The 23,669-nt window shown below is 41.6% G+C and overlaps 1 protein-coding gene across 7 annotated transcripts in view; it reads right to left on the bottom strand.

The window, feature by feature from the left end:
- Positions 1–17,209, bottom strand: part of AKAP13 (A-kinase anchoring protein 13) — a 186,842-nt gene extending 169,633 nt beyond the window's left edge. For all 7 annotated transcript variants that reach the window (XM_018069671.2, XM_018069674.2, XM_018069675.2 and 4 more), the window contains exon 1: positions 17,155–17,209. The gene's annotated coding sequence lies outside the window, so the exon portion shown is untranslated. The remainder of the gene's footprint in view (positions 1–17,154) is intronic.
- Between the last annotated feature and the right edge of the window lie 6,460 nt (positions 17,210–23,669).

The raw sequence follows: 23,669 nt of genomic DNA, 5'->3' as shown, positions 1-23,669 counted from the left end.
TTGCAAGTTAAGCCTCCTGCTCTGCCCTTGATTCACCTTGTTTTGTTCAGCTACTGCTCTGTTCCCAGACCCTTCCTTCTCCCAATGCCAAGAGAATTAGGACAGAGAAAACAGCATGGTCTAATCATGGGTGGCATTCACTCATATCCATTAGGCTGGGTTTTGATGTAGAGATCACAACCATTTTGCCTGGTCTGGAACTTCACAAAGCCAGTGCTGTTTAGCAAATTTCTTGTAGAGTTTGCATTACTGCAAGAAGGACAGAGTAAAAATGACCTGGGGCACCTGGGAGGAAAGATTCCCATCACCCAGTTTTACCCTTCTAAAAATTGGGCCCAGTCTAAGCCAGTTGTCTCCTTCCTGTCTACAGACCAGATTTCCTTCAGTGATTTTAGGACGGAAGAAGCATGCTCGTGGCATGGGTGCCCATCTTATTGCTTGCAGAGGTCTGCAGAGCTAGCTTGGCTAGCACTTTCTTGAATTTTTAGATGGCTGACATCAAACAAGATCCATGTCATTCCCCTCATGGTAATCATCACCCAGCTGCTACGATCGTATTTGAGAAGTCGTAGCAGTCTGGTGAAGTTCCCACCAACTGGAAAAGGGAAAACATAACCCCCATTTTTAAAAAGGGAAATAAGGAAACCCAGGGAACTACAGGTTGATCAATCTCACCTCAGTGCCTGGTGGGATCGTGGAGCAGATCCTCCTGGAAACTATGAAATGTGAATGATATTTATACTCCCAAGAAGAAAGATCACAAGCTTGCCGTAGGGAAAAAAGAGGCACTGAAATGCTGGCAAGTTGACATCTTTTCTAATTAAAACAAAAAGCAATCTTTAAAATAAAGGCCTCCAAGACGGTTGTTTTTCTTCACCAATAGCACATACTGTTTACAGTCATAGTCTGTGTTTGCAATGCTTTAGTAATGGATTAAAAGAGCTTCAAAAGCTTGTACAGAAAAGCACTGAAAAGCACTTCAAAATTTGTGCATTAAGAAAGCATATATATTACACAAAAGGCAAAACATGGGCTAAATACCCAGTTCTGTTACAAATTTAGGAAACACTAAAAGTGTCTTTTATTTTCAGCATATTATGGGAAGGAACCAACATAGGACATAACTGCACATGGCTCAAAGCCTACAGCCTGTCTTCTGATCAGATGCAAATAATGAGTATCACAGGGTTCTAAAGAAGGGTCCCAACACCAACTCACCCCTGTATTTTAAAGTGATTCAGAATATTACTCCATTTCTTCTTTAAATAGCCTTTCAACAGGACACATCTTCTCATGGTGCAGTGTAAAACTAAAATCTTCAAAAGACAAGAGTACCATTTGGGGGACTAAAGATGTGCAAAGCATGCTGGTGAACTGCTGTGAGAACCATGTGAATTACACAGGGAACGAGGGCCACTTAAAGGAGCCATCGGGTCTCTGTTTTGCTTTTCTCAGTTGAATATATTTGCCAAAAGGATGCATTTCTCAATGCTTTGCAGCTGTAACTCAAATCCTCTCCCCTACTGCTGGATCTTACTCTTCCAGGAATATCTCACACTTCAGTCACTGGTTATAGGTCTTCCATCACAAAACCATAGAGACGTCCTTTATTAGCAGTGCTATTTCCACAAGCATCCAAGGTGTTAACAAGCAGCACATGCATAGGGATGAGGCGCTGGAGGAAGTTCATAAAAAGGTTTGCTTGCTATGAAAATCATCTTTAACTTCCCATGAGTATGATTCCACACACACTTGTGGTAAGGCAGGTTGTATTATTCTACTCTCTCTTGCCCAATAGTTGCTATTACTGGACCTGGCAAGGCAGCATGTGACACAAAAATGCAGCTGCATTTTTGGCTCGGAAGCCTCTACAAGAGCCTGTGAGTCATGAACCAAAAGGCCCACAAAAAAGCAAAAGAGAAGAATGCAGATTTGGTTTTCTTTTTATTGTAAGCATGTGTCTCTACTAGAAAGTCCTGATGCACATAAAGGACAAAACCATAAGTTATTCTGAAGTCCCTTTAGTCAGGTAACTTGGGCCCGAGGGCCACTTTACACAAAAACAGAATGGAAAGACTACTACTGACCACAGAGTGTCTGAGCCACACAACGTAACACGTGCTGAGACACGCCTCTGAGCTATGCTTTTCTACAAGACTTGGGGTAATGTGGGTTTTCTGGTTGTTTTGGTGGTTTTGGTTCTTTTTGTTGAATTTCTCCCTAGAAGCCCAGGATACCCTCATCCCAGATGCATAACGCTGAGCTCTCCTGCAGCATCGTCTTACAGTAAAACATCCCTCATCCACCTGTTGCACTACAAATAAAGTTTACAATGCAACAGTTTGTGTCTAAAATGTGTCAAATTTCTCTGATTAGCAATATGACACTTAATCTCTCATGACTGATCAAATGTTCCAACCTTCTTCAATTTTTTTAAATGAAAGCAATCCAAGCACACTATCTTCCTAAACTGCTTGGAGTGGTTATGATAAACAGAAGATAGAAGGGAGCGTGAGAGCAATCTGAGTGTGGACTGCAGAAGAATATCTCAGGACTTTTCTTTATCACCAGCTCAGGGACTCTGTCAGCAAGAAGCTGTTCCCACACTACATCATGTCTTCTGCCTGCGAGCAGCAGCTCAGCTCCTAGCCAGCTTAGCAGAAGCAGGCTGGAGGAGAGCAGTGGAAAGAGAAAAATAAGGCACCAAGAATTACCTCTCAGTGAGGATAAACAGCATTTGTCCACCTTAGTTTCCATCCTCAGAGCATGTTTTGTATTGGGTGGATGGAGCATGAGAGGAATGAACACCAAAGGTACACAGAGGCAACATTGCACAACGCTGCTCATGCATCTACTGAAAGTGCTCTCCTCAGTCCAGTTGCTACATTAATAGACAACCACCTTACCAAAATGAACCTTTACATCCTTTATTCCCCCAAATATAAAGCTAAAAATCCAGCAGCTGGTGTTTCTTCCCATTTGAAAGGGTCACCCCATCAACTCAGCTCTCATATGCAGCTTCACTCTTGGTAAAAATCACACTGGCCCCACAAACTTACTCCACATCAGCACTCAAGATGATTAACCACCAAAGCAAGCACATGCCTTGCCTCTCAGGTACACCGTGTTCCTGGGGAAGCATTGTTGTTACAAGGCAATGCAACACAGAGGCAAGGACAGGAAGGAAAGTTCCCTAAGGCAGACAGAAAATCCTCAGTGATTTTTGATGGAGAATTTTCCAGTGCTTTTTGAACTGGAGCAATAGGAGGAAAAAAACACTAAATATAACCCTATGCCTTCAGAGGGCAAGGAGTGGAACATAAGCTACAAGAGGAAACTTTCTCAAACAAATGTCACCAGATGCATCACAGCTGAAATGGAAACAGTGAGCATCCAGGTTGTTGTGCTCTGACAATGGTCACGTGTAGTAGGATTGAGAAAGGTGCTCAACACGTGCAAAGAATTCAGAGAGTTTGCTCAAACACAGCAAAGACATATGGGTATATCCCAAGACAGAACAAGCACAGGAGCTTAAGGAATGCACCTCGAAAAAGTGTAGGCGTCATTAAATTTGTTTTGTAACTTTTGCCCAGTTTGAGGACCCAACTCTGTAAAATCTCCAGTGAAAGCCGCTCGCTTTTGCTTCACATGAAGAGGTTCCCCTCTCCAACTTACCACCCCCTCCTAAAGTACTGTGAAAGAAAGATATGAAGGCTGATCCTTAGGTCTGACATGAGGTCTCTTTTGGGAGCAGAAACTCCTTATTCCTCCATGAAAAAACGATTCCCAACAAGTTCATTCTGATTCCACCGCCCTCCCTTATTGCATTACAGGGCTTTGCTCCTCCTGTGCATTCTAAGTCACGGACAAAGTCAGGAACCTTCGGCAATGTTCAACCAGCCATGCTTTGGTTGGTTAGATATTATAACACCACAGTACCTAAAACTGCCCTTTCAGGCACTCAGTGCCAGGCAGCCCACAAACACCACACAGAAACACTGCTAAGTCTTGAAAGACACTACAATCTTTGCCAACATTCTCTGCTACTCTTCAGGAAATGACAGGCTCATTTTCCAGAGTGATAAATTCCAATAAATCCTTCTTACAGTGGACGGAAATCTGAAAGTTTAACAGACATAATAAATTGTACATTATCTGTATTACCAAGCCAGTCTTACACAAACAAATACATCTAAATTAGACTGCAATCTGCAAATCTTCCTCCATGTGAAAAGCAGCTCTGACTTTAGCAGGGCTACTCCACCAGGGGAAGAGGGGTCTTCTTTTTTATACTATGTAAACCATGGGAAGTAAATTCCTCCCACACAAAGCTCTCACATAATCCCTGCTGCAGCTTGCCCCTGGCTCATAGGCTGAATATTCATCCCTCTACAGCTTCAAAAGGTGTAGGCTCTTCAGCATCTCTGTCAGGCACTTTTTTCTTTTGTAAAATGAGGAATATACTGTGAATTTAAAGAAGTTTAGGTAGGTTTTTTTGCATTCCCTTCTAACAAGATTTATATCCCTTGCAATTAAAAAAAATTATAGTCCAAAAGCATAGCTAAAACCTTTAAAGGACTAAATATAGAGACTGACCTGGAAGATAACTCCTTACCATCATCTCCAACACTAATAATTCTTCCAGGCCTAAGGCTCTAGGTAGTGATTGTGCACCAAGGTCACGTTCTTGCCTGGACAAGTTTATTTGCTGTATGTTTTTAGTAACATACAGACCACACATCTTAGAACATCACAGCAGCGCAGAAGCTAAACATAAAGGTTAACACAGTAAGGAAAGAATATCAAGTTTTCCAGTATTATCCATAATAAATGTCAACAAACATTATTCTGCATCACTATTTGGGCCTAAAAAACCCACAACCCATTTATATGTCTGCAAGAGGACTTCTCACATGGCATCACTTATCACACAAAAAAAGGGGACAATGCACAAGGGCTCATATTTGCATATATCTTCCTTATCTACTCTACATGACATGATTTTAAAGTTGCTCAAATAGCCCCAACATTACATTAAAAAGGAAAAGTCACCGAGTAACACCAGCAACCTCCCAACATACTCCTACCTTGAGATGATGAACATCTTGTTCACTCCCTTCCCCAGGGCTCGAGAAGAAGCTGGGGAAGACAGTAAGCAGCAACACATGCAGAGCACAGCAGAACTTCCACAAAGGAGGGGGATGCCACAATATCCAGACTCCTCCTCCCCCTCCATGAAAGTCTAATTAATCTCCATGACTACACCAGTTGGGTAGAAGGCCAAACACACCCATGATTTCACTGGAGAAGGGACAGGTTACAGCATAAGTCTTAGGAGGCCACAGTGACAAATGTCGCTCCAGAGCCTCCAAGTGCATAACACTTCAACTATCCCATTGCCTTATATGAACATAAGCTTAGGGAAACTATAGATGCAATCACTCCACAGGAACACCAACGTGCGAGTTCCACAGTTCTTATATTCACCCCTTTTTCCTTCAGTTTTATGCATTTAATTTAAAACATCAGCCTGTGCAGTATAGGGACCAATGGTCAGGCTTCATACATGCTTTGATTAATTGCCAGTAACTTATTCCTTTAAGCATCTGATGTTTAATTAAAAAACACAGATCAAGCCAAATTAGGTTGTTAGTCAGATTGAGGTCAGCTGACATAAAGGGACTACAATCTTAACAGATTTTCCTTATTGCATTGCAATGGCTTGAGTACTTCTTTTCATTATGCAAATGTGCGGAGGTCACAACTGAGCCAGCATTCAAATAAAAATTGTTCCAAGTCACTAAATGTATCCCAGGTTCTTGTAATTCCTCACGCAAATAAAGAGCAGCAAATGTTTATCCCTCTCTTTTCCCCAGTGTTACTGGTTTACGTTCCTGTAGCTGAGGCAACCACACCACGCCAAGCAGCAAAGCGCCTTTCAGAAAGATTAACTTCTTAAACAGGCACAAACAGCCAAGGTTCAGCCCCAAGGTGAGTGGCAGACACACAACTCATGAACCAGAGCATAGCACAGGAGATCATGGGATGACCTCCTCATTGAGATCATCTCCCCACATGAAACTCCACTCACGGCAGGGTCAGCTCTGAGGTTTCTAGATTACCCCTCGTTTGAATTGTTTGCAGAATGTCATTCCTTGCTAAACTAACTGACGGAAAAAATTAAGTAAGAAAGAAAAAAGGTGGTAATGTCTGAAAAGGATACGGGACGGAGCACAGCAACAAGTGCTAAAGGCATCCAGAACAAAATTTTATCTGCTGACAACGTTCCTGACACCTCACAGCAGTGCCAGAAGCAGAGGAATACTTTAAATTAGCAAAAAATGCCAACTTTCCAGGTCCTGCTGCACACTGAGCCCCAGGAAGACAACAGCAATTCAAGACTAGATCTTCCAAGAGACTGCAATTCCAGTACTCCCAGGAATGTTGGACACGACTAAGCACAAAAAACCCCAACACTTTGCTTTGTAACACACACACCAGTTTAACAAGCACTAAGTTTAACTAAAATTGTAAAACCAACTTCCCCTTTCCCTTTCTTCCTCTCCCACCCCTGGGAAAAGACATGAAATCCAAGTTATTGCTGTGGTAGGCAAACATTAATAGTGACTGAAACCACTTAACCATCTATTCTTCTTTCCCTTCCCCTCATTTTTATTTTAAGAAAATCAACATGATGCCCCCAAGAAGGGTTCCAGCATAATTGAATTGCTCCTCCTTTGCTAGATTGAGTATAGACTTAATTTAGGACTAAGTGCAACTCAACACACACCTTATCTCAAGCCACAAATATCCAAGATTAAGAGATGATGAGGGAATCAACTGACAGGACAAGACAAAAAGAAAAATTAAATTCTTCCATACCATCCATGCAGTGAGCTCACAGTACAAGGGTAACAGCAAGGAGCTGAACTAGAGTACGTGGCAACGCATATTTTTCAGGGATCTGCCAAACACTTCAGATTTCACAAGAAAATCCTTGTGTCCTGTAACTCAGCTCTACTCCTTTTCACTTAGCTCAAAGTGTGACCGATGGTAGAAGCCTGATCAAATTCCTTGCTTTATCCACGCTTGAATTAAAGCCTTGGCTCAGCAGACCAAGTTACATGAGCTTTCCCTTTCTCAGAGGATGCCGGCCATTAGTGCTGCTGCCAGTGCTGCAGGTAATACCAGCAAGTCTCAGGGAGCTGCAGTTTGGTTACAAACAAAGAGATTTCAGCTCCTGGTGAAGTAGCTGGTATTTCTGCATCTCTTGTTAGACACTCCAGTGCTGAACTTCTGTTCTCGTCTGCAGATAACATATTAATTACCTTGAAAAATCCAGCCTACTCTGATAGGGGAAGTGGGAATTTCTTCAAGTAACTAACCAAATCATGTTCACATGGCTGGCTTTCAACTGTCCAATACTGCTGAATATCAAAGAAAAAGTTTCAAAATGTTTACAGGTCAGACAGAGTAAACACAAGTGACTTACTAAGGCAGCAGTTGCCATTACAGGTTGGTTCTGCAGAGGGAGCACCACATCTGGCCACAACAGCCACATGGGCTTCAAATGAACCTCCCCCCAAACTCTCCTGGAAAAGCACCTTCTTGCTCTGCTCCTCCCACAGTCAGCACCAAAACACTTTCAGCTTGTAGCCTTCACCCACACCCACATCCATCTGCAACCTCAGTCCAAGCCCAGCTGCTGCTCTTGAACTCTTCTTTAGCTCCACGGATCTCCACGCCCACCATGGGAAGGAGAGCAGCCTTTAAGGCCCACCCAGCTCCTCTCCGGGGAAGCAAATCCAAAGTCCTAATGGTTTTCCTGAAGTGCAACTGCCTGACCTCTGTACAGGGCATGTGGGAAAGACAAGGGAGGAAATGGAGGGAGAAAAATTTTGTTTGTTGCCAGGAAGCAGAGCCCAACCTCAGGGCATGGAGAAGAGGGTCACGATGTCCATGAGAACTCCTGGATCAGAGCAAGGTGTAATAAGAACCTCTGTTAGCTTCAAAGGGGCTTCTATGAAGGAGACCATAGAATGGTTTGGACTGGAAGGGACCTTTAAAGACCACCTAGTCCAATCCCCCTGCCATGGGCAAGGAAATCTCTCACTAGGTCTGGTTGCTCCAACTCCCATCCACCTTGACCTTGAACACTTGTGGAGCAGAACTGCTTGCTTCTCAAGGGACAGGCTGACAAACCCGTGACAGGAAAGAGGACAAGGAAAGAGCTGGGTCAAATGGGAGGAGTGAGCAAACAAGGAGAGAACCAGGTCAGGGGAGCCTGTGCAAACTCAGCCAAACGCTCGCACGGCAGGAGCTGGAAATCTCCATGTTTAAGGGTGTACACAGGCAAAAGCAATATTTTACAATCCTACTGCACTTTTAAAGTGTTCCAAGTGCCTCATAATTGTTAATTAAGCAATAGCACTCACAAATCAGAAGCATAAGTCTGAGATATAACTTATATCAATTTCTAATAGCAAAACTGCCATGGTTTGACCCCAGGCTGCAATTAAGCCCCACAAAGCCACTTGGTCGCTCCCCCCCCCAGTGTGATAGGGGAGAGAACTGGAAGGGTAGAAGTGAGAAAATCTCATGTAGAGATAAAGACAGGTTAATAAGCAAAGCACAAGCTGCACATTCAAGCAAAGAAATACAAGCAATTCATTCCCCACTTCCCAAGGGCAGGCAGGTGTTCAGCCATCTCCAGGAAAGCAGAGCTCCATCACACGCAATGATGATGTGAGAAGACAAACACCACCACTTTGAATGGCCCCCTCCTCCTTCTTTCCCCTGCTCTATACACTGATGACCATGATTCCATATGGTCTGGAATATCCCTTGGATCAGCTGGGATCAGCTGTCCCGGCTGTGTTCCCTCCCCATTCCTTGTGCCCCCATCCTGTTCACTGGCGGGGTGGGTGAGAAGCAGAAAAGGCCTTGACTCTCTGTAGAGTCTTCTCAGCAGTAAAGAAAACATCCCTGAGCTATCAACACTGTTTCCAGCACAATTCCAAAACACAGCCCCATATTAGCTCCCACGAAGAAAATTAACTCTACCCCTGCCAAAACCCGCACAGTAACTGAGGGAACAGAAATGACTTTTAAGAAGTCACATACCCACACTCCTCCTGCCTCGCAGCCCCGGGCTGTGTCCCACGGCCAGGCAGCACAGAGTTCCCTGAAAGGGGCCGGTGTTCAGCATCTGAATTCAGACTCCTGTTTCAGAGCGTGACCCGATGCCTCGCACACCGCAAGCGATCCCGCTCCAGCCGTCTCCCTAAGCCATTCCTTGATCGCCAGCCAAGCCCCATGCAGGGGTAATCTTACCAAAGTAACACCGGTATGTAGCTGTAAATTGTGATTTTGTGCTTGAGTTGTCTTATCTGCCTTCCCTCGCATTTTGGCCGCACAAATTACCTTCAGCAATTTCATCTTAAAGCTCATGTTTTACAGGACTGATTTCCCTTAAAAGTATTTTTTTTAAATGTGCTTTTATTAGTTCAACCACATTTGCCAAGTTTTAACAGATGACTTCTTTCTCAGCTGCCTAATTTCAAATTCACCTTTACATAAAGCTTAAGAGGGGGCAAAAAGTCATCATAAGTAAGTGGGATGTGATGCTTAACATTAAGGTTTATGCAAATACACTTTACAGTATCAGTTGAGGGTCAAGAATCATGAATTTACTCTGCAACATGGGAGAATTAAGAAAGAAAAAGGATGAAACCTAGCCAAAACTTGGAAATATGTATAATCCTGATTAATACAAGGCTACTAGGAAAACACAGATGTGAAGTCACACCTTTTATTCAGGGGAAAAGCCAAAGTGTACAAGAGCCAAAGAGAACTTATTCTATGCAGTGGCAGACACTGAAATAGAGCAACATTACTCCTTCAACATTAGTAAAACATGTTGTATACAGAGCTTTTTTCTTTTCAGTCCTTGAAACCCTGCCAAGTCATAAGCTTTTTATGGGAACATTGAAATGAATGTTGATCAGAGCCATAACCATACCAGTTTTAAATTTTACCACCACTTAGAGGCAAAGGTTTCCCCCCAGTCCCTCACACATCTGCAAATCTGTACATTTTTGAAAAGCCTGATGAACTAAAAAAGCTCATATACCCTCCATCTATGAAGACAATGAATTCCTTCTTGGATTATCAGCTGAACTCAGGCCTTGAAAGCACTATGAACTCCTCCACCCCCTAAAATGAAGCTCCTCAAAGGTAAAATTTTACATTTCATATACAAAAAATAATAGCTACTTGGTAAGCAAAATTAGAGCTCCAGAGGTCCCCTCATTACCAAGACCATGATATTCTCTTCCCCATCCCTTCCCATATTCATCAGCATCTGCTTTTTCCAAAGCCTAAGCTTTATTTTTCAAAAAGTTAACACTTACTCATAAAAATACAATTAATTTGGAAGTACAAGGCTGCTGGCATCCAGACAAGTGCTTGATCATTTTGTTGTCGTATCTAATGTGATAGAGCCTCAACTGGGTTGGAAAACTTCATAAAATAGGGGGCTGCTTCCTTTCTAATTAAGACAGCAATGAAATTTAACAGCCTGGCATGGAAACTTCTTTCCAGTGTTACGTTTTTGGAATGACTCGTCTACTCTCAGAAATCTTTTACAACACACTACCCAGTACTTGACCCTTTCCAGCTTAAAGGCTTCCATTTGGTGTCCTCTGTACCAAACCAACTGGTGTGTCAAAGATGCTGCACCAGAAGACCTGAAAAATATCTGCAGTCCTTAAGATCTACTCACTCTATGTGCTCCTATGTGTATTCTGTAACTGTAGCACTAAAATCTGTGTCCACTGAAATTTATATCCATTCTGCCATTGACACAAATTTAAAAAGGTATTAATTAGGTGTGCAAGGCCTTAAACTTAACAAGGAAATGGACAAAAAATACACAGCCTACATCCAAGTAGGTCTGTCTTTCAAGTCCCTGGGCTGGGAACTTGGGTTGTTTGTATACCATCCTGATTTATGTTTATTTAAATAATGACAAATATTAGTTTTAAATTTACAGTGATCACTTTATAAGATGTCTCCAATCCTATTGGGATAAAGAGCTTTCACTAAACAAAACAGTTTGTTTATATTTCTGGTACATCTCATAGGAAATACTTAGAATCCCACATGTTCAAAGCAGGACAAAATTACAGCCCATATTTCCACAAAGGGCTGCTATCTCCTGCTACCAAGGGGCCAGAAGGACCACATGCAGATCACAAGGCCTGAAAGTTCAAGTCCAGAGAGGCTGGTCTGCAGAACTCCAAGTCCAAAATGTCACATGCAGAATAAAAAGAAAACTAAAATCCACCCCGTGCTTTGGCAGCAGTGGAATGGCCAGAAGATGTGGGAGAATTAAAGAAGTACCAGGAGAAAGCAGATGTGAAGTCACACCTTGGTTCACAGAATCACAGAATATCCTGAGCTGAAAAAGACCCACAAGGATCAAAGTCCAGCTCTTGGCCCTGTGCAGGACAGCCCCAAGAATCCCACCATGTGCCTGAGAGCATTATCCAAATGCATCTTAAACTCAGACAGGCCCAGGGCTGTGATCACTGCCCTGGGGAGCCTGTTCCAGTACTCAAATACTCTTCGGGTAAAGAACCTTTTCCTAATATCCAGCCTAAATCTCCCCTGACAGGTTCATTCAGGGCAAAAGCAAGGGACCAAAATAGCCACTCTCACTCTAGGCAATGAGAAATATCAAAATAAGAATTTAAGGACAGCAAGACTATGACCCCAAGCCTCTCATGTTATTTATGTTGGCTGTCCCACCACCCCCTTATTAAGGAAAAGCCATAAAAAACATTTATTCTGTTACTGTTATTATTGATTTGCATCTACAAACACAGTCAAAGATTTATCAAATGTAGTGAGCTCAGAACTTAGATGAAAGTTGCTTTCTGTTAGACTCACCTGACGGGGATGTACAAAAACTCAGAGAAAGGTTTGGGGATTTCTGTGTTTCAGATAATACTAAAATTAATTTTAAAATTTAGGCAGATTAGGAAAATTAACTGTCTATTCTAGAAAACCTTGCATCTGTTTCTACTATTGATAGCAACACAACAAAACCCCTTATGGCACAGCATGCAGCTGTATGGGAACAGGAGAAAGGATCACCTCCAGCATGCAGAGAGTCCCAAAGTAGTTAAGAGTTGCACACGTACCACAGTTGTAACCCAACAGCCCAAACACAGCAACACTGCAACTTTCCATTTCAGATTAAAAAGAAATTATCTTCAGTAAAGCTGAAAGTGAGTTTTAATGCAACCCTAAAATAACCATTCACACATGCAAACCAATTATTGGTGCAGGTACTCAAGTGTGAAAGCAAAGACAGAGCAACACCCTCTCCTTCTCTCAAGTACATTAAAAAATTCCATGTTTCTATAAAGATGCCTCTCTATATGCAGGTCCTGTGTTTTGTCTCTCACTGACTCTACTCTGGAACTGTGCTCGTACAAGGAGCAGCAGAGTAAAGATCTCCTCTACAGATGATCCTCTCTTTTGCTAGGGCCACAAATAGAAATTACAAAAGAAATATTTAAAATCGTGGATATTTAGTGAAACCTCCTCAGTGCACTTTCCATGCCCTCTTGCCTAGTGACTGCACCAACTCTCCCCTCTATCTAGAGACTGAAAAAGCATTTCCCCTATTTGTACACAAACGACAGCAAGTCAGTTTTGAAGGGGAAAGAAGAAGAAAGGCAGCACTGAAAACTCTAAGGATTATTTACGAACAAGCTGAAGCCCTATAAACTTGGCTATTGGAGAAAGATAATCCTCTCTAGCTTATGCCAAGTGGGTCAGACAGAGGAAGAACCTCAGCAGTCTTCAAAGTCGAAGCAGATGGGGAAGTGAATAAGTGCCCATGTGAGCGAAAAGGAAACAAGCTTCTGTTCATTTTAGCTTGTTTCAGAGCGTCAGTTTGCTACACACCATCAAAATGCCAGACCTCTAACTGACACAAGCAGAGGAGCTCACTTCTGTAAGAAGTATTAGAACTGCAGAGTAATTACTTAAGACTGCTACTGATACCAAAAAAAAAAAAAAAATGAAACCCTGGTGTGCTCAGATTTAAGATGTTGCTTAGCTTGGTAGAAGGGAATCAGGTAAAGTGGAAGAAAGGTGCTAAGAGGCAGAGACTGAAAGAAATGTTCTTCGCTTTGTGGCTATGAAAAAACCCCTTGGGATTCTTTATCATTAGTGCTTCAGTATCACAGATATAAATATTTATGTAGCTGTAAGGTAGGCTCTACTTTAGAGCTAATTGTAGCTCTAATTAGAGCATTTTAAAAAAACACATGAGCTTGTAACTAAATTTTTTACCCTTTTTGAAACAAAAAAGCACAGTCCATGCATGCCACAAGATGAACATATATCACATTCTTTAAAAAGCTGAAGTTGACCTCTTGGTCCTTTCTCAGGCTTTACATCACCAGACAAGATCTGGGCCAAGACCATTTCCACACACAGGGATGCATCTCTGTCTCAGGCTAACCTCATCATCCAAGTGGTGAAACCTAAAACCAACTAATCTCTCCCAGGGTTATGCTTGTGGAACTGGGAATCCCTCCATCTGCCTCAGCAATACAAAAAGATCACTGGCTGCAAAATAAACAGCACATGAACCACAGAACAATAGCCCCTCCAGTCAATGCTGCTCATGCCACCCACCAAGGGCTAATAATTTTCTAACAGATCTCTCCCCCTAAAAAAAACTTTTCATACTTTGAAGAAAGATCTTGTGCAAGTTGACAACATGCAACTTCTTTTGGATCCCTACAAAGGAAGGACTCCCTTCTGCTCTGAACTCCTGGGAGTTTTGCAAGCTATCTGCAATCAGAAGCAATAAACCCTGAAGGAGCACAGAAATAGTTTTAATCAAGAACATCTAAATTGAGCTGTGACCAATAGAAGGAGGAGTATTCAGTGTTATAGTTTGCTAGGGAGACACAGAGAGCCAAGGACACGCTGAGGAGATGCTTGTCTTCCAAAGAAAATATTGCTAAGAGAAACAGGCAACCTTCCACCATTTATTTTAGGAGGTGGCTGCTGAGCTGCATCAGCTATTCCTCTGGTGTCTCCATGAGTGTTTTTTGCCCAAGACTTCTGCTGGAAGAGCCAGAACTGCAAAACTTATAAGAAAACTCCACAGGAAGAGGCACTGAGAGGTTGCACAACACCACCCCTTTTCGGATACATGTATCTTCACTTACGCAAACTCAAGTGATCTTCTGATATTTAGGCTGGGTTGTGTGGAGCACGGTTAAGACAAGAATAGGTGTATGAAGTCTTTGCTTGTTTTTTTGCAGTGTGTTTAACTACACATCAAGAAATTTGCTAAAATGAGAAGTGTGAAGGAATGGGGAAAGGCTGTGTTGTGAGAAATAACAAGGGGAGAGCTTGAAACTACAATCACTTTAGTTTATTTTCCTATGATCAGTTATCATGCAAGCTGAAAAGTTAACTACCTTGCTTTATGTAACTTTTTACCATGACAACTAATGACAGTTATTCCTTTTAGCTAAGAGACCATCATTCTCACAGCAGCTTTAAATGTTTTAAGATGCAAAGCAAGGATTCCCAAATATTCCTTTCCCCACTAAAAAAAAACCAAACGTTAACCTTGAGGACCACATAAAGTTGCATTTGCTGTAGTCAAACCTTTTCCCTGCACTCTGGTGTAGAGGGAGGGGGGGGGAAAAAAGATATACAAGTTAACAGACTCATATTGGTTTTTTAACAGTATCCCCACAAAAAGGATTTTTTTTTTTTTTACACGGACATTTGACCTGGGTTAACACTGCAGTGGGGAGAGTTGAAAAGGGATCACCTGATGAAACAGAAATACCTCCCTCCAAACTATATTGCAGGAATTACAGCCAAGCACCCCAACCGCAGCAAACAGTAAGAGCCTTCTGGAACAGCACACGTTCTGTGTCAGCAAAGCAGCATTAATACAAAACTCAATTCAAATAAAGGAGTACTGACCCTTCAGAAAGGGTACGGCTTCAATAGGCTTCTACCACACCAAACACAGACCACCAAAGATATTCAAACCATTGCAAAAAATTATTATATCAAAAGGAGGAAAACAGTGTCAGCCTTGTACATGTTTTGTTGTTGAATAATGACAGTGTTTACCTTCCCAACCTAACACATTACTGCTCTGGACCCAACTTTAAAGCAGAGTACATGACAGAATTAATTATGTCCTTTCCTCTTAACTACCATTCCCTGGTTATTTATTAGCTCAGTCTGCATATATTCATAGATGTGTCTAATATACAAAGTTAAAAGGATTTAAAACTGCTGCCTAAATACTTCCCTGGTTTGCAGAGTCCTCTCCACCCTCTAGACAGGCAGTGGCATCAATAAATACAGCCTTAGGCTGCAAATTAGTCACTCCTCAAGTAGCTGAAGGAGACATGGGGGAACCACAAGTGCACTGTGACAGGCAAGAGCGTCTCATGGGCAACACGGTGATGGATCACAGGCAACAATCTCCCTCAGACACGCACTACACATGGCTCTGCTAAGGTCTTTTCTCTGATTTAGTAAAATGCAAAGGCTGCCAGCACATCCAGCTTTGTCTTACAGCCCACTCCAGCTTGCAGTTTAGCAAACCACCAGGCAGACCATCTGTCAGAACTACAAGGTCCACCTCTGTTGGAGCACCCATAGCTTGGAGGCCACCAGCCAGTTCCTGTGTCTTTCTGGAAAATACAAAAGCCATGACACACCACATAGCCTGAGTTCACAGTACCTCAACAAAGGAATGGCAGAGAGATAAATTCAGATAAGCTACCTAAATGTAAACCTCAAGGGAACTCAAAAGCCTCTCTGGAGTTTTCTATTTGGCTAAAATGAGATTTTCAGGCTAAAGAGCTATTCACTCTCCTGAGGGACAAACACCGGGGATAAGCAGATTGGAGAAGACTTCTGCTTTAAGACTGAAACAATTTTATTTCACTGAGGTACAGAGGCCAGTAGCTTCCACACTGACCATCCACTGTAAGGAGATGAAAAGGGAAGGAGGATGGGTACTGCTACAGACCCAGCAGCAGAAAGTAGAGAGAGAAAAAAAGAAAATCCTTTCACAGGCACTTCACAAAGAGCAGCAGCACTTTTATCTTTGTCAGCACAGATTTTAGGATACTATATTCCTGTGTGAATACTGCAGTCACTGTTTGGCCTCATCCAGAATCACAAGCAATTCCAACTAATACATCAAATTAGCTGTGTATCTGGGGATTAACTTTCTGTCTTGCATCAGAGGTCAATCAGATCTTCTCTCCATCACAGAGAAAGGAACATAAAATCCATTTTGGTATAGCAGCACACTTAATTCTTCCACCCATCACTAAAGGCACTATGGCACTGGATTTGCACTCAGGAGAATGTCCCTGTGCTATGGAACAGCACAGAAACTGGGTTTGAGAAGGTATTTAGAAGCAGCAAAGACCACGTGTTTGCAATCAACACCCAGAAACCCTGTTAATCACTGATCAACTTGAATTTAGCATTTTAGTGGTATAGATGGGGTTTAGAGATGAAAGTAGAGTGTTAAATTTGTTTGGGATCTTCCATCTTTTGGGCTAAAAAAATATAAAACTCTGAAGCTTTTTATGATCTCTCCATGTCAGAAACTCCTACCTAGAACTGTGGAGGGAAACAGGGAAGAAAAAGGGATGGAGGAAGAGCAACTGTATCTAAAAATCTGGAAGTATTAAGGTTCCATTTCATAACAAAATGGCATTAAGTGATACCAGCAAGCTTACTTTCTAGTGGAAAAAAAAAAAAAAAGCAGAGCATCTCCTGAAAAATTTTTTTATAAATTGGTGAGACTAGGGAGTAACATGCAGATGAAAGCTGTATTTCATTATTCTGCACCACGTCCACTTCATTTGATTAAATGAATAAATGAGATCCTTATGTCATACTGGAGGCACTACCCCTACTTTTGTTTACTACATCTTTCTAGCCTTAACCACAGCACACGCAGCACAGCTGGCTGGCAGCTCAACATTACAACACAACACACAGAGAAGTTAAGATAGGGGAAGTGATTCTAAAAAAAAAAAAACACAGAAAAAACCTTACTCCACTTACCTAAGCAATGTTGTCATTAGAGAGTTTTCCAGTAATAAAATCCAAGAAAAAAAGTCTGAAAAAAAAAACACAGAAAAAGGTAAACTTTTAGTAAGTAGGATAATGCTCTCACTTTTTTCCCCAGGAACTTGAAAAGTCAGTGATTTAAAGAAAAATAAGTACATTCACTCCATTAGTTGCATTTCAGATAGTTATTTGTAACAAAAAGGTGCTCCTCAGGCAGCAAATGTATCGGAAACAATGGGGTTGATTTTTCACTGCTGCTGCCAGCATTATACCAGTGCAATTCCCCAAATGTCAATCACATTGGACTGCAATAAAACTAGTGTTATCCAGCAGACGAGTCAGGCCTAAGGCAATTAGCTAAGCTGCCCCATTTAGATTTTCAGTCATTTCTCCCTCCCACCGAGCTGGATTATCAGAAAATGTGGACCAAGCTGTGGGGTGAGAAGCGAGGAGCCAAATACACACACACAGGCTGAGGTGGCCAGAACCAAAAATGTTGCTTATTAAAAAAATACCCAAATCACCCCAGGGCTAATTGCAAAAGACTCTAAGGCAGCAAAAGACAGAACAATATTAAGAAAGCTGTGATATACGAGACGTCATTATCGCATAAAAATAAAAGGCACAGTGTGAATTGCTGGTAAAAATGGCATGTGGCCACGACAGGTCTTACCAAAAATCACTGCTACCAAAAAAAGCAGTCAAGGCTTGTTGAGAGTCATGAATGCAGACTGAGGAAAAAAAAAAAAAAAAAAAAAAAAAAAAAGAAACCAGAAACCACACACTCAAACTAACTGAATATGTATGACTGCAAGGCTCCAAATCAAAGAGGGAGTTGACCACTGTTTAGGAGGAAGAAATCATTGCTTGTTCCAAGATTAAAAACTTATAATTCTGGCCCTGGCTGAAGCACTGTCATTCACTAATCTGGTACAATTTAGTCGGGCTGATCCCCCCCTCAGACAGAGGGGCATTATCAAAAGTTCCTCCATTCATTTTGCTTCCTGTTAGCCAGTGAAAGCCCCTTTTATATGCTCCTCCAGAGGCTGTTAAAGCCAAGGAAGACTTTCCGATAGAGAAGATAAGGTAGTTGGATTTATTCATGAGAGGAGGAAGGGAAGTTGTACAGGCTGATTACAGCTGCTCCCAAGTTGAAAAGTAGAGGTTTGGAGGAGGGAGGTGGAAGATGACGGATTTTTCATTAATAAGCATTATACCACTACCACTACTGTTAGAAGTAGCATAACTCTCCTGATACTCTACTACGTTTTACTCTTAAGTTGGCGTCACCAAATACACACATGTGGTTGAATAATTCAAAAATACATGGAAAAGGCAGAGAGGATATTTTTTAAAGAGATTGAGTAAATAATTTTTTTTAAAAAATAGAATACCTAAGACTGTAAGGATAAACTAGCCAGAATCAGAGGGAAGACACTGCCTATAATTGGTCTCAAGACTAAGACTGTTCACAAATCATTTGCAGGGTCAGATCCTGTTCTTATTGCCGACATGAGCACTCTCAGACATCAATGGAGAAGGATGGTGATTTCCAAATTACTTAACATGTGTCAGCAATTTTGAACAGTTGCTTTGCAGATTCTTAAGGCAAACCAAGCAAAACCCCACAAGAAAGCCCAGTATAGTACTTGGCGGATAAAAAGCTGCCTGGAAATTCTATCAAGATTCTGAAAAACATTCTCCCATTAATGTTCAAACACTCTGGTATAGTTAGAACAGTTTTTAAATGCAACAAGATGGAAATGCAAACAAAAACACATTTCTCAAGTTTAAAAAGGTCAAGTCAAAGCAGCAAAACTCTACCAGAAGTTAGGGCTAACAATGATGGTTACAGGGGTAAACCCTGCCTCTTCCTTCCCCTCTCCCAGACTATTCTTCTCCAAATGAAGGAGAAAAATAAACAAGAATCAAAATATCCACAGCAGAAAATCAAATGAAGCTTTAAAAGAAAGAAAATAACTCAGTTATACCTCATCATTACTCCATCCAGTCTGAACACACATCAAGTCATTAACTGTTTTCCCCTCTGACAATGCCAGATGAGATCAATATAAGCAAAAATAATAAACTGTTTTTCAATGCACTGTTATATGAATGAGACAGACTTAAATGCCAAGTGATGCATTTTTGAACACCATTTTGAATCAGACAAGGACAGAGCGTAAACCTCTACTGAGCAGAAAGAGAGTATAAACAAATCTAGAATAGTATGAAGATTCAGCAAAGACAGTCCACAGGTCACCACCTGGAGGGTGAAATATTAAAGGTACTTAAGTAAATAGGGACAAGGCTGATCAACTACCTCTTGCTTTGCAGAATATCCATATGCAACCAAAAAGCAACAAGCTACAACAAAATCCAGAGTTTATTTTGATCCAATTTCACCTTTAGGTTATTATAATAAATATACACCATACGAAACTTCAGCATAAACTGTACTGATCAGTTTGCTCACTGGTCATATAATTTCTTCTCAGTGATCAAAGAATTAGGGAACCAGGAGACAACAGTGACTTTCTTTTATGCCACCAACCTGTATCTCTTCAGACACATCACTCAAGGCAAAGTTCAGCTGGCATCTGCTCTCCCCACTTTGTGCTGCAGTGGGAATCTTGCCTGTTGCAATCACCAATTTCAATCATAAACTACAGCAAACTCTGCAAACACTCAGATTTAGTGGGTATCTCAGAAAAAGCTGCCAAGTGTCATGTTCCCCCATAGTAAATACGGGTAATACTGCTCGCCTATCTTCAGACAGGTTTTGCAACACAAACCTGAAGAGACAATGTACTGTTATAAACCTCATGCACAAAAGCAATTGTACATGTTAATTTACAGTTTCCCACTATGAATAAGGACAAGCTTATCAAAGCACAAAGGGTGTTTCCTACAGTGGGAATGTCGTAATGGGATGACAAGACATAGCCTGCTTGTTCCGTTCCGCATGTTTGGGAAGATTGTTGGGTCTTTCTTGTCACAAAACAACTCTTGTTGCACCAATATTTAATTAAAAACAAGCTACAAAAGTCCACCCAAAACTTCTCATTTGTTTTCAGGTCTGAGGAACCCACACTGGCAAATTACAGCTCATATTCACTGCATTACAAGGAAATGAAGAGGCATGGACTAGATGTCCCTTTTCAGCTTGATTAAGACCCAGCTGCACCAGTTGCAACAGCTGATGTGAGGAAGTCACACTAAGTCTGAACAGTCTTCCCACTCAAGCTGACAGACTACAAGAAAACCACAACAAGAGGCCCATGCCCACTGTGATAGAGCTGGATGCAACTAATTTTGTTCAGTTAAAACACGACTTTACACATCTGACAGTTTCAGGAAGACTAAAAAAGAACAGGTTTACTTGGCTCTTACATTTCACTGCCTGTCTTCTGCAAACACAAGGTTGGTTGTTGTGATCACGCTGGGGTTTAGGATTCGGGGTTTTCTTTATAACCCCAAAAACCAAAAGTTCCTACTTCTAAAGACCATGTTATGTTTATCATAGGCCTGGCTATGGATACACAGATGCATCTGTACTGTACTTGGGATAGCTGCAACTGAAGGCAACAGAATATTTCAATAGTAGTTTCTTTGTCACTGCAAGAATCTGCCCTGCCACACAAGCCTGCAATTCCAGATTTCTGCATACATTGTGAGGGGTATGAGGCATTACCAGTGGCTGCAGTTCAGCACGTTCCTGGGCAGTTCTATGGTAACGACATTTAGACGGTTAAAGGTGGTTTCATAGGAGTTCAGAAAAATCAGCAAAGAAATCCAAAATTCAGAGAGCAAACCCTGTACAGGCAAATCAGGCTTTGCAAACTCGTGATGCATTGAAAGAGTATGAGTTCTCCATCTCCTCTCCAAGGGAAGCTGCAGCACAGGCTCAGCGGTGCCAGGAAGGTTAGAGGGCTGCCAGAGCATGTACAGGAGAAGGTTTGTGTGCAAACAGAATAAACAGCCTTGACTAAATTCTTGTAACCAATTAAACAACAACTCTCCACTGAGAATACATCATCACTCACTCAGCTGCTTACCTAATCCTCAACCCCTGCTTCTCAAGCCGGCTTTCAATTTTCAAGTCTTCCACTTTTCTTCAGAAGCCGAAGACAAATGAATACCAGTTCTCCAGATATCCTGGTTTTAAGGCTATTATTTGCCTTTTAAAGACCATCAGTACTCAAAAGTGACTTAACACTAATGAGCTTTTACAAGCAAGTCTGCAAACATTAATACCTGTGAGCAGCCATACTAAATCCACCCAAATTACCTATCTGGGATGCTCTCCTCTAGCCTGGACTGGACTTCAAGCCAAGAGATGACCAAACTTGGAAGGTGACTATAGATTTTCTCTGGTCTGCATCCCTGTGTTAAGCTACCCAGTGATGCTAAGCAGATGCATATTGAATGTGCTGTTTCATCTCATGTAAAGGGGGGAGAAAAGGAAAAAGAGTTAGAAATAGTACTTATCTGGAAAAAAAAAAGTCAAATATTTTAAACTAAGTACTGCTACTGTTTGTAGAATGGCCTGAAAGAGAGATATCTCTGAAATTCCTTTAAATACATGTGTTCAGTTTTTAAACTGCAAAATGAGTCAATCTGACAAACCAGCTCAATTAGGATTGCTCCAACAAAAGCAGAGGGTCCCGTCCCCCTAAGCCAGTACAAGTTTCTGGCACAGACATTGGTGTGTGAGATTTTACATTCCCCTCTACATAAACAGTCATACATCAAGCTCTAAAAATTTGCTTCACAGAAACATTTGCACTAGTAAAATTCAATTATTCTAATATTTGTATGACACAGGCAGGAGGGGTACATAAAAAGGTTATGGTGAGCTCATTTAAGAATTTAAACAAGGACTTGATAAAAAGGTTTTGAATTATTCACTCAGCTCCACTATTAAATCAGGCTTCCAAAGGAGTCTTTAAACAACAGCCCAGAAGACATTGTATTTATAACAAAAAGGCAGTACTGAAGCCATCACACTGTCTCACAGAACAAACCATTCATAATTACAGTGTAAATGCACACAGGCACAGTATCATGCCTTGGTCACAATCCTGCCAGATTAACTGGACACTCCAAATATTTATATTAATACTCCTTTCTGGAGAGGCAGTACCACTTCTGTCTAAATTTCTTAAGTATTGCCTTTTTATGCTAAGGAAGAGCAATTTCTTCAAGAACATCTAAGGTTTAGAGAAGTGCTCAAGAACAGCACTAAGCAAGATGAAGACAATCCTTTACAAGTATTTACTTAGTTTTATACCAGCCTGTATAGGCTGGCACACAAGTATTTTGCTACGTCTCCCAAAGCTTCAGAGCCAAACTCAACTGAAGACATCACCATACATCTCAGTTATAAACTCCCATGCTAAGTTTACATACAGCAGAGCAATTTTCTGCATACTTGCTCCTCACACACATACCAGATCTTTTTTCCAAACCTCGGGGCCCACTTGAAATAAACAGCCATCTCTGGAGGGAGGGAAAACAGGGGGCTTAGGAGAGATAATATGAGTGGTGCTCCACTTCTTTTGTACATGCATCCTCTCACCACCTGCTTCTTTTCTCCCCATCCCTTTTATTTCCACATCACAGGCTGTTCTCAGCAGTTCAGCTCAATGAACATGAGCCAAGATTTCCTCTCAAAATAACTACTCCAAGACCATTTCAACTATGAGTATCACCCACAGAAACATTCCTATTTGCATATCATCTTCTCTCCTGCATCAGTCTGTTCCCAAATAAACCCATGGGCTGGTGATACAAGGTCATGAAGTTGTGACAAAAAAGCAGGATACCCTCCCACTGCATCCAGCTATGATCCCAGAGGAAGGGCAGGGTGAGTCAGTCTCCCAAGATAGTTGGTTTCAGGCATTTCTGACAGCATAATTTTAGTGTTAGTATTTCATTTCCTTTAGCCATCTCATGGAGAGTGCTCAAGTAAAGTATTAATGAAGTGTTTTAACACGCTCTCACTGTCTGGAGAAGATGTAGGGTGTCACCTAACCAGCTGCTCAAGATTCACACTAAGTTGCTCCGGTCACCAACACAAACAAGAAAAGGATTTTTGCTTCACATGGGCTAAAGAAAGGTTTGGGGGTGAGAAGTATGAGGCAAAACTACCACATCCACAAATACCACTGAGCCCTGGGACAGCAGTGGGAGCCTTTCCTGAGCAGAACCAGCAGCACATCAATCTAAGGCCACCATAATCCATACAAAAAAAAAAAAAAAAAGAGTATCTCATCATTTCTGAAGAAATAAGGGTTCAGATGGTTTTGTTTGGCTGTTACAAAGCCAAGCCACTGCAGCAATGCCATCAGCAACACACCTCCTAAAACTTTTTTTATTTTTTAAACATTTAAATCCAACTTTGCTGATGTACTTCCCTTCAAACCTACACTCCAGCTCCTTATCCACATGGTCTTACAAATCCATCTATCTGAAGCACTGGTCTTCCTGGTTATGGGTAAGGCTCA

This window comes from Manacus vitellinus, unplaced genomic scaffold (assembly GCF_001715985.3).
Source record: "Manacus vitellinus isolate BGI_N305 unplaced genomic scaffold, ASM171598v3 scaffold_16_pilon, whole genome shotgun sequence".
Lineage (NCBI taxonomy): Eukaryota > Metazoa > Chordata > Aves > Passeriformes > Pipridae > Manacus > Manacus vitellinus.
The sequence above is the reverse complement of the archived record's forward strand: the minus strand, read 5'-3'. Positions and strand labels throughout refer to the sequence as shown.